The 10,695-nt window shown below is 32.8% G+C and overlaps 1 protein-coding gene across 2 annotated transcripts in view; it reads left to right on the forward strand.

Annotated features, from left to right (window-relative positions):
• Positions 1–7,972, forward strand: part of LOC101502166 (uncharacterized) — a 12,101-nt gene extending 4,129 nt beyond the window's left edge. Inside the window, exons 3-4 of one of the 2 annotated variants that reach the window (XR_012163593.1) lie at positions 4,598–4,869; positions 7,652–7,972. The gene's annotated coding sequence lies outside the window, so the exon portion shown is untranslated. The remainder of the gene's footprint in view (positions 1–4,597; positions 4,870–7,651) is intronic. The other variant, XM_004506755.4, reaches the window with a different exon arrangement.
• The last annotated feature ends 2,723 nt before the right edge of the window (positions 7,973–10,695 follow it).

Here is a 10,695-nt window from a genome sequence, read left to right on the forward strand (position 1 = left end):
TGAACCTTTTCTTTGATGAAGTGACAATCCACTTCAATGTATTTCTTTCTTTCATGAAAGATTGGTATTGATTAATATGTATGGCAGCCTCAACTTGGTTATTGTACCATAGTTTCATAGGGCAAGTATTGCCAAATCTCATCTCATCTCATCCAAGATCTGTGTTACCAATATTAATTCACAAGTAGTTTGAGTCATAGCCCTATATTCTACTTTTGCATTAGATCTTGCCACCACATTTTTTTTCTTACTTTCGTAGGATATCAAATTACCTCCAAAGAATACACAATATCCCGTGGTAAACTTTTGGTCCATAGGAGATCCTGCCCAATTTGAATAAAAGAAAGCCTCCACCTGCATATGTCCATGATGTTGGTACCTAATTCCCTTTCTGGAGCTTTCTTCAAATACTTAAACAATGCGGATTAGTGCTTCCCAAAGAGTGTTAGGAGGAAGGACATAAACTGACTTACAAATGAGTGTATAATAAACATTTTTGCTTTTCAACCACTTTCTGTAGTGTTTTGTTAAGATTACCTTATGTATATATACCCTTATTAAGTACCCTCTTGATTCATAACCATGACTCAGTTCATCCTATAGACTTGAAACATATGCCTATTAGAATATTCTGTTGTAAATATAATCTTATATTTTGCAATTATTTCTACAGGTTGTATTTGGCCCCTTTATTAGATTTGTTAGGTATAAAGTAGTCTATTACTCTATGTGAATAGTTTAGTGATTGTACTCTCGTTACTTTTTGAAATAATATTCATGAATATTATTTCCCAATTCCACATAGTATCAGGAGCTCTCAGTTTTTAAGGTCTCACTTCTGCATAAATTCCAGCCACCTTATTGTGGCTCATTTGCTGTCTTCAGTGCTAAAATCTTCTCATTTTGTGACAAAAATCACCTTTCATCACCAGTGAAGGCCAAGGCTAGTCAACCAACATTAATGTATTAGGGGTGAGAAAAACCAGATCTGGTCTAGAAACAACTTCAATCATATAAGCTGAAGGTAAGTACTGAAAACACCAATTCTAATTCTGATATACGTGAGATTTCTGACCCTTGTGACCTTGGTTTAGAGGGGTTGCTTATTGCTTTGCGAAAAGGGAGAAGATCGTGTGCCAAATATCCAATTTCTCAATGTCTCCTCTAAGTACCTTTCCTTGTAGCATTAGAGTTTCATTGCCGTTATTCTGTGAGAATCCCAAAATGTGTATGAGAGGCACTTGAAGATGCAAATTGGGTCCAAGTTATGGACGAGAAGATGAAAGCACTAGAAAGGAATGACACTTGGGAGATTGTTGAGAGACCAAGGGGCAAAAAGCTTGTTGGTTGCAAGTGGATCTATATATTCAAGTACAAATCTGAAGGAACTCTAGATCAATACCAAGCAAGACTAGTGGCAAAGAGATACACTCAAATCTATGACATTGATTATGAAGAGACATTTGTTGTACGAGATGGAACTAAGACTCTAGAAAGGAATTGAGTAGAGTTGTATCCTCTTTTAGAGTTTTTGAGCGCAACTATTTGAATCGGACATAACGTGCATGCAATTTGGAATGACAAATTCAACAAGATTGTGATTAAAAGATTTACACAAAAAAGGAATTGATTGATTCAATGCTAAAACCTAAGTTCAAATTATGATCCATAAATCAATATAACCAATGAATTAATACACTCTAAATGCCACTAATGATATAAAGACTTTTATAATGAAAAATAAATTTTCAACACCATTTATGATAATCGAATTCATTCAAAAAGATATTTACATATATCATTTAATATCATGAATAATATCTAAAATAGAATTTATCAAGAACAAGTTTTGTATCAAAAACAAAAAACTAATTTTACAACCTACAAACACCAAGAACAAAGTAAATCATAATTTAATCGTAGAATGAAATATAAGGGAAAGTTAGATCACACCGAGATTTTTATATTGATTCATCTACTAGTCCTCGTTTTGTGTGTCCATTGAGTCCTCATTCAACATGAATGAGAGTTTCTTCCTTTAATATGAAATATGTACGCTTCAAAGATCTGTGAGCAATTGATTTACTAAGTTGTACAATATAATCCATTCTTTCCTAATTGTTCAAGAACCAGATTTTTGAAACCCAACTTCAACAAATCTGAACCAACATCTTCAAATTGAAAACATCCCTTCAATCTTGAAACCCTCTAAAATCCTAGTATCTTGAAAAGAACCCTATTTTCGAGGATGAGGTGTATATGGAGATTTCCCCAAGATTTGGATGCACCGGTGGAACAAACCAAGTGGGTAGGCTACACGGCCAAGAAAATCATGCTTTTTTCTTCAAACATTCACAAGGAGGAAAACTAACTATTCTTGTTTATGTTGAAAACTGTTGAAGTTGTGGGATTTTAGAGAAAAAGAGGAGAGAAAATAATAAGGGTTTGAATATTATTGATAATAGTTTTATGCTAAATTGATTACAAAAGACTCGATCCTAAATCAGGACTAAATCATAATAATAATGAGAGATATTCTAAGATATCTCTGATTATAAATTGATCATAGGAAATAACTCAAGATACTCTAATATAATAGAAAAAATATTATAAGATATTTTTTAATATTCTAACACTCCCCCTCAAGTTAAAGCTTACTAAGCTTTAACTTGCTACAAGAAAACAATGTTTTGCTCCACAAAATAATTGAAAAGATGGAGAGGCAACTTAGGGATGCATGTGAAGTCGGAGAGAATTGCTATAAATATAGCCTAGCTAGATAGCCTGATTGATCATCAGTCTGAGAGAAATTCATGGCAAGCAATTGAACAAAGCAAGCTTTGTTCTTTTAAAAAACTGCATTTGGAAGTTTCAAATCAATAATAATGGAGACTTAAAATATTTAAACTTGAATATGCTTCAAGGAGAGAGAGGCGTGCTTCAAGGAGAGAGAGGCGTGGCTATTGCATCTGGGACAAATTGCCAATATAAAGTAAGTTATGAAAATAAAAGACACCGTTAGAATAACCACCAACTGAAGAAGTCATCACTAATATAAATCATATGTGGAAAAAGGGACACCATCAGAATGATCGCCGGTGGGAATATAAGCCACTATTATAATCTATTAATAATAACTAAATTGCATGACAAACACCGAAGAAGAAGCAGTGCGACTCTAACGAAAGGAAGTCATGATCGATCAACGGAATAAGAAAATGCGTCCAAAACAGGAGAGATAACGGCTGTTTGAACAATGACACATATTTTCGTTGATCAAAATTGGAGAGTAAGGGCAGATCTGAAACTATCAAAGAGAGAATAATCGTGCACCAAGAAGAATCCCATCAATTGAATTGCAAATCTTCTGAACCTGGCCAAGAGCCCACTCATAAGGGCTGCAACAACTGCCACGACAGAGGCTGGAGAGTTTCCTCCACCAAATATCTGATCCCACGGTCCACTTCCCAAAGACATGACAATCTGTGAGACCACTATTCCCAGATTCAGGACACCCATTAATAGTAACCATTGGCCAAGTCCCAAATCAAGGCATATGGAACACTATAAGTGATTGCCAATGGAAACTCAGGAATGGTAAAGATTGCTATCATTGCGACCATAATGCTGGTGGTAGTGGTAGACCTTTACCTACATAGCCAATGCTATTTGCCACATAGGTTAATACTAACATTGCAAGTAAGCAAATAGTCATCAAGATATATGAGATTCCCCACACAAAACCAGCCTCTCGCTTCCTGCATAAGCCTTTCCATAAGCAGTGATGTGGTCGGTGAGATGCAAACAGGTGAATTACCACTTTGTGCGGCCGAAAGAGCGGAACTTGAGTTCTGAAAATACTCTTCCCACCGAAAAAAATCTTCATAAGTAGCCATAATCAATAACCAATTACCTAAAACCAGTGGCTGAAGAGTTTTTTTTTTTTGTGTGCGATGAACAGTACCGCACACGATGAACAACATTGATGATGAACAGTACCGCGCGATGAATAGTGCTGCGACTGATTTGTTGAAAAATAAACGAAAAGTTACAAAGAAAGGGTAAATAGGAATTGGGACACAGTTTGCCGGAAAAAAAAAACTCACCGAAGGACAGTGGGTCTCGGGGTAATCACGGTATAGGGTTGTCTCTCTTAATAAGAGAAAATGAGAGACATATGGTGAAACTGTGTTTGAATATTGGAAAAGAGAAACTATGATTATATTCCCTAATTGGTGGGAACTCGACAACGGAATAGAGGCGGGATCGTTCAAGGAGGATCGAAATAGGCTCTAGATACCATGTTGAAGTTGTGGGATTTTAGAGAAAAAGAGGAGAGAAAATAGTAAGGGTTTGAATATTATTGATAATAGCTTTATGCTAAATTGATTATAAAAGACTCAATACTAATCTCTATTTATAGAGAAACATAGACTCAATCATAAATCAGGACTAAATCTTAATAATAATGAGAGATATTCTAAGATATTTCTATGATTATAAATTGATCATAGGAAATAACTCAAGATACTCTAATATAATAGAAAAGATATTATAAGATATTTTTTAATATTCTAACACAAAAACATTGTTACAGGCGGTGATCTAGTTGAGAGGTAGCTGCTCAAGAAGAAATACTTGCAAAGTTTGAGACGAAGGACATTTTTATGGGAGTTCATGTGGCCTACTCAAAACAAGTCATTTTTCTCATAGAGGAAGTATGCGTTTGATCTTTTGTAGGAAACAAACAAACTTGGATGTAAACCTGCAAGTGTTCCCATCGAGCAAAATTACAAGATGAGCTATGAAGAGGAAAGTGCTAAGGTTGACAAGACTCAATGTCAGAGATTAGCGGGGAAGGTTGACAAGGTTCCCATCCAACCACATTGTTCACACTAGAAGTGCCAAAACAACAACCAACATTTTAAACCCAATATTCTTAAACTAAATTAAAAACACACACAAACACTTAAAACACACTTTGAATTTGCAAACTCAAGCGTAGAAGAGCTAAATAACTCTTATTTCTAAGAGTTATCAATTATTTTATTCTAGTATTGTGATGGTTCATCCAAGTCTATGCCCAAATTCCTACAAGTGTATTATGGTAGGCTTAAAGAAGATAAAGGAGGGATTAAAAATGTAACTGGAGAGAAAAGTGAATAATGGAAGGAGAAACTAGATCTGAAAAAGAGAGGAAGGGAATCTGATATAAAGGGAGACTTTGCTCATTGGGCTTGATGTTTCCTCAATAGCAGGGAACTTCTACTTTTTATCTTTTCTGCAATTCTTCCTATTAGTTGTACAACTCTTGGCCTTTGGTAGATATGAATGGGTTTCTATCATAATATCAGCGAAATGCATGAAGTTGTGAACTCTCAACGGGCTATCCAATGGTACACAATCAATTTTTTGGGTGCAAACATTAGAAGACACGATTACTTAGCAAACCAAGCCAATACATTATTACTCCTCTTGTAAGTCACATACATGTGACTGAGTGAGAATGTTAAATTTAACCATATGTGCTTTGTTTTGGATTCTCTCTCTAAAAGGAAAGTCATTTGCTAATGGTACCTCAATTTGCGACCGTTGATAAGTTGGCTGCTGATAGTCTGTTCTTATTTGTGGTTGCCATTAAACATTGACCTTTATAGTAGCTAGACATTCAAAATGTCTTTCTAATTCTCCATAGTAACCTGGAAGTGTAGATTTATATGGAGCAAACATCTAGGTTTGTTGCTTAGGTGGAGTCAGGTATGGTTTGAAATTACAGAATTCCTTATATAGTATGAAACATTAACCTCATGCTCGGTTTGGAAAGTTTAGCAAGGGTAATTTGGGATGGCTAGTTGTGAACCTAATCATTCAGTATTCTTTAGCTGCTTGCCATTGCAGAAACGTATTTATTGGTGTATGTAAATGATATTGTATTGTGGGGGGGAATAATCAAGAAGACATTTACGGGCATGAGGCAACACGTTTCTGACACTTCCATACCAAAGACGGGGACAATTAAGGTATTTCCTCGGTAATGATGTGACACAATCACTTTCAAGTATCGTTCTGTCTCAGGGAAAGCATGCACTTGATATTTTTAAGATATGATGGGTTACTAACTAGTTGATACTCCTCTAGAGTGTAGACCTCAATGTGAAGTTTCATCTTTACCAAGAGAAGTCGTATTTAGACTCATGCAAGTAGCAGAGTTGGGTGGGTAAATTAAATTATCTACATTATAAGTAGTCCATATACATATGTATCTTCCCCTGTTGGTGGTGTAACTTCCTCAAATTTTTGTGTGGAAGTTGTGATGATGCTGTTGTATGAATCTTGAGGTTTAACAAAGATTTGCATGTGAAGGGGTGTTTTATGCAGACAAGGGTCACAGTAGTAGTGTTGGATATTTAGATGCAGATTTATCAAAGATACTAATGATAGGAAGTCCACTTTAGGTTATGTTTTTATTGGTAGGAATCTAATATTGAAGACCAAGAAGCAATTAGTGGTATTGTCAAGTTCAAAGGATAAAACTGTGCTATCAGGCTATTTGATTGAAGAACTAAAGTTATGTAGATAGTCCTATTGAAAATTTATGTGATAATCATTCAGCTTTATACCTCTCTTCAATTCCAATCGTTCATGAGATTGATTGTCAATTCATTTTAGAAAAAGGTCTGCAGGCAAATCCAGACTTCCGTGTTCCAAAGATCAAGTAGTAGACATTTTCACCAAATCCTTGTAGGTTCCTACAATAACGCACACACGCATAACATATACTCTAGCTGCTTGAAGGTGAATGTTGATTGTGTTGACTTTTTTTTTTTCCTTGACATAGACTATTTGTAGTAATTAAATTTTATTAATCCAACGGTTAAATTAGAAGTTATTAAATAGACCAAGTCTACAAATTTTCATAAAATCTAAAGATTGTTTTTTACTTTATCAAGCTCAAAACTTTAACAATGATCGATGACATTCTCTAGAAGTAAAAGTTCACAGCCCTCGTCGTCTTTACGGTTGAGACAATGGTTTGATTGATGTTGGTTTGACAAGTTCAGTTTTGACTGACACATTTGTTTGTATCGAACAAACATCAATAAAGTCAACGCTCAACTGTGAGAATAAAAGCCATAACTTCTACTTCCTCAAGACAACATCTGACGTCGTCGGAGTTTTTGAGCAGTTTTCAAATACAAGTCTACGGTGGACTCACTTATCAAAGTACCTTAGAGTTTGATCTTACTAAAAAGTAAGAGCTATCCTGGAATCGTTGAATCTTCAACCTATATGTGCTTATAATATAGTATAATGAAATAAACAGACCTGAAGTTAATCAATTTTAGTTCAAGTCTTGCCCAGGTTCTTTGTGAGAATCATGATATGAGAAGGTAACGGTATACTACAATGCAATAAAACTTTTAGTTATTGAAATGATTTCACATTCAAAGCATGAAACAGTTTAACCTTGATTTCAAGCATACATAAAACTGTAAAAGCATCCTGTAAAAATATCTGTTTCACCAAACTCACTGTCATCAATCGTGATTATACAAAATAAACGTTTCAACTTGTATGCATGCATTGCATCAAGACTAATGGAGCATAGCCAATCATTGATGTTAACAAGCTTTCATTTTGTGTGGCACAGATCAGAAAAGATATGCCTTTTTGGAATCACTTGAAACTTGAGTTTGCCTTTTTGGACTTCTGGATTAGCCTGTGATATATGTAGCCCAGCTATTGTGGATGTTGTATTTTACTTTTTGGTGACTCTTCACAACCTGAAGAAGGTAGTGATTGTGCAGGGGGGTTGAACAATTCAGTCCTTTCTCAATACATGAAAGATCTCGATGTTTTTCTCTCAAAACTGGCATTTGCTTCTTGTGTAATGATATGTGAACTGTATTATGTAACCCTTTCATCTTTTAAGATAGTAATGAAATCAGTTCTGCAAGAAATTTTAGCAATATACCCCTTATTATTATTAGAGGAAATTTGAGTTTGCTTTACAAAATCATTTGAGTACCTTGGGGATGACAACATAATAATTTGTATTTATGGGCACACTAAAACCAATGGATAGTTTAACGAGTATATGTGAATAAAACAAATGGATATTTCTGATATCCGAGAGTTGGTGGAGAAAGTTAGTGGGTTAAGATATTCTCATACTATTAAGTTAGTGGGTTAATTTTTTTAAAATAAAATGACTTAATTATTTAATTATTTTATTATCAATTCTACATTTCTATTATCAATTATGTTTATTTTTAGGAATAAACAGAGAAAGGAAAGGGGAAAGTGACAAAGCTGGACATTTAATAATACTGCTATCACCTTATTTGGTTAGAAGTTTGTATATGTTGACAGCTAGTACTTAGAATCAGATCTCTCCAATCTGATTCTGTTGAATCTTTATTTAAGTTTATCTGTATTAGATTTGATTCCTAATTTATTTTTCCTATAATTTTGCATTCATTAGATAATCCGGCAGCTTTAAATAATTTATTTTTTGGAAAATGAACAATCTGAAGCGATGTTTGGCCATTTTTTTTCCATCGAAAAACAAATATTATCCCTTGCTACACTTTTGAGCAAAAAATAAGATTTTTTTTTGATAAAAAATAGATTGCATTTTCTTAAGTAGTTTGTGTACGATTATTCACTTAATAAATCGTGATTTTATCAAATTCAGAAATTTTTAAAAATTTATTATAGCTACAAATTTGTGTTTTATGTTATAAATCATGCGGAAAACACTTAAAAGAAAATACACTTTTAAGTCTTTTTGTTTTACACCGTAGACAAGGATCTTGCATTCAACAAGAGAGTTTACGTGGCACTTGCATAATTTTGTCTTGCCCGTGATGTCAAGAAAATTTTTAAAAAATAAAAGTAAAAGTATAAAAAAAGAACAAAAGAATTAAAATTGTTGGAAAAAAAAATTAAAAATCAAATGAAGAGAGATTTGAAAAAATCTATAAATCATTGAGCAAGTTACTTTAACCCAATGAAGTGTGCACATTACACTCAAGATCTTGTCATAATTAATTCTGGAATACTTACTTTGATTGATCGCTCATTTTGTTTTTTTTTTCTTTTACTTCTATAAATGAAATGGTAAAAAAACTGTATATGTGAGATTTCGAATTCGATATATGATATACAACTTAACAATATCGATATTTGTCGAATTCAACTAAATCTTACATACTAATTGCTTTTTTTCTTAAAATTTTAATTTTCATACAAAATTAGCATACTTATTTGCACTCTCTTTGCTAAAAAAAAGAATGAAAACGAGATAAAGTCCATACAATTTATACATTCAATACTTTCTCGAAGAAAACGCCAATACAATGAATCTTTAAAATGATGAAGATTAATTTGAGTCTCCAGATCATCAGTCATTTCTAAAATTGGAGCAATACCTTTATCATGCATACAACATACAACGTCTCCATAAAACCATACATTGTTTGAAATCGTAAATAAAGAGAAAATTCAATGTTATATATATGCTTCTAGTTTTTCATTATAAATTCTACCGATTAGAAACACTTTAAGTTATATGCGACTCTTTTCTTTCTTTTTTCTTTTAGAATTTTTGTAGGGTAATTAGATATTTTCTTTCGAGAGAAGGATTGTATTTAGAGTGTGGGTTATTTGAGATAAGTCTATTTGTTGTTAAGGTACATACTCTTCTTGGACCTATGTAATATTATGCGACATTTATGAAATTAAAACTCGTTTTAATTAAAGTATTTTGGTGTTTTGGGTTAGTGAAAGTTTATTATAGCATTTTCAAATGCTTGAGAAATTCTATCGTCATTGTTATTATATAAAATGTAAGTTTTTGACATGTGTTATTTGTTTTTCTATCGGATTCAATTTATGCGGCGTTGAAACTTATTTATCTTGGATGACAAGTGCTTCGATAATTGATATTCTAGTCGTAAAATTCTTATTCTCTTACTAATTGATTATTGTCATCCGAGTAGAAGATTGTTAGATTAATTATTTAATTAATCAATTATGAATTGACAATAATAAATTAATAAAAATTATTATTAATTAAATTATGATTAATTTGTATTAAGTGAATTATGTATTTAACTTTTGTTGCTCAATGAACTGTGATGAGTTGAATCATTAAGTTAAGTCTAATGAGGGGTTCATATCGTGGACTTTTAGTTATATAATCGTCATCCCATCAAACGGTTAACACAATTTTAAAATCATGAAACGCTAAACGACAATAAAGATAGTTCACCGCTCATCTTGCTCTCTCAATTGAATCCTAAAAGTACATTGTTGACTGTTATTCTTGATATTACAATATGCTATCATTTTTATCAATATGTATTTTAAATTCTAACACAGCGCTTGGTGTTTATGCAATATGATAATTCTTGGCGGTGGAAATAGTAGCTTTCTAATTTTAATGAAGTATTAAAAAGAATTTTACATGTTATGAAATTAACTAAAAGAAAACAAGATAAAGATAGAGAAAATTGAAACTTCTTATATTATTCTCTTCTTAAGTGTAAATTTTATAATGCAAGATATGTCATATTTATAGGATACAAGTGTTGTAAGACATGAAGAGCCTAAATTAATATTAAGACTAAATGCTAATAACAATGAGCAAAAGCATTTACTCATAGGAGTTAAGGAATATAGAAAAATGTA

Source organism: Cicer arietinum, chromosome 6 (genome assembly GCF_000331145.2).
Source record: "Cicer arietinum cultivar CDC Frontier isolate Library 1 chromosome 6, Cicar.CDCFrontier_v2.0, whole genome shotgun sequence".
NCBI lineage: Eukaryota > Viridiplantae > Streptophyta > Magnoliopsida > Fabales > Fabaceae > Cicer > Cicer arietinum.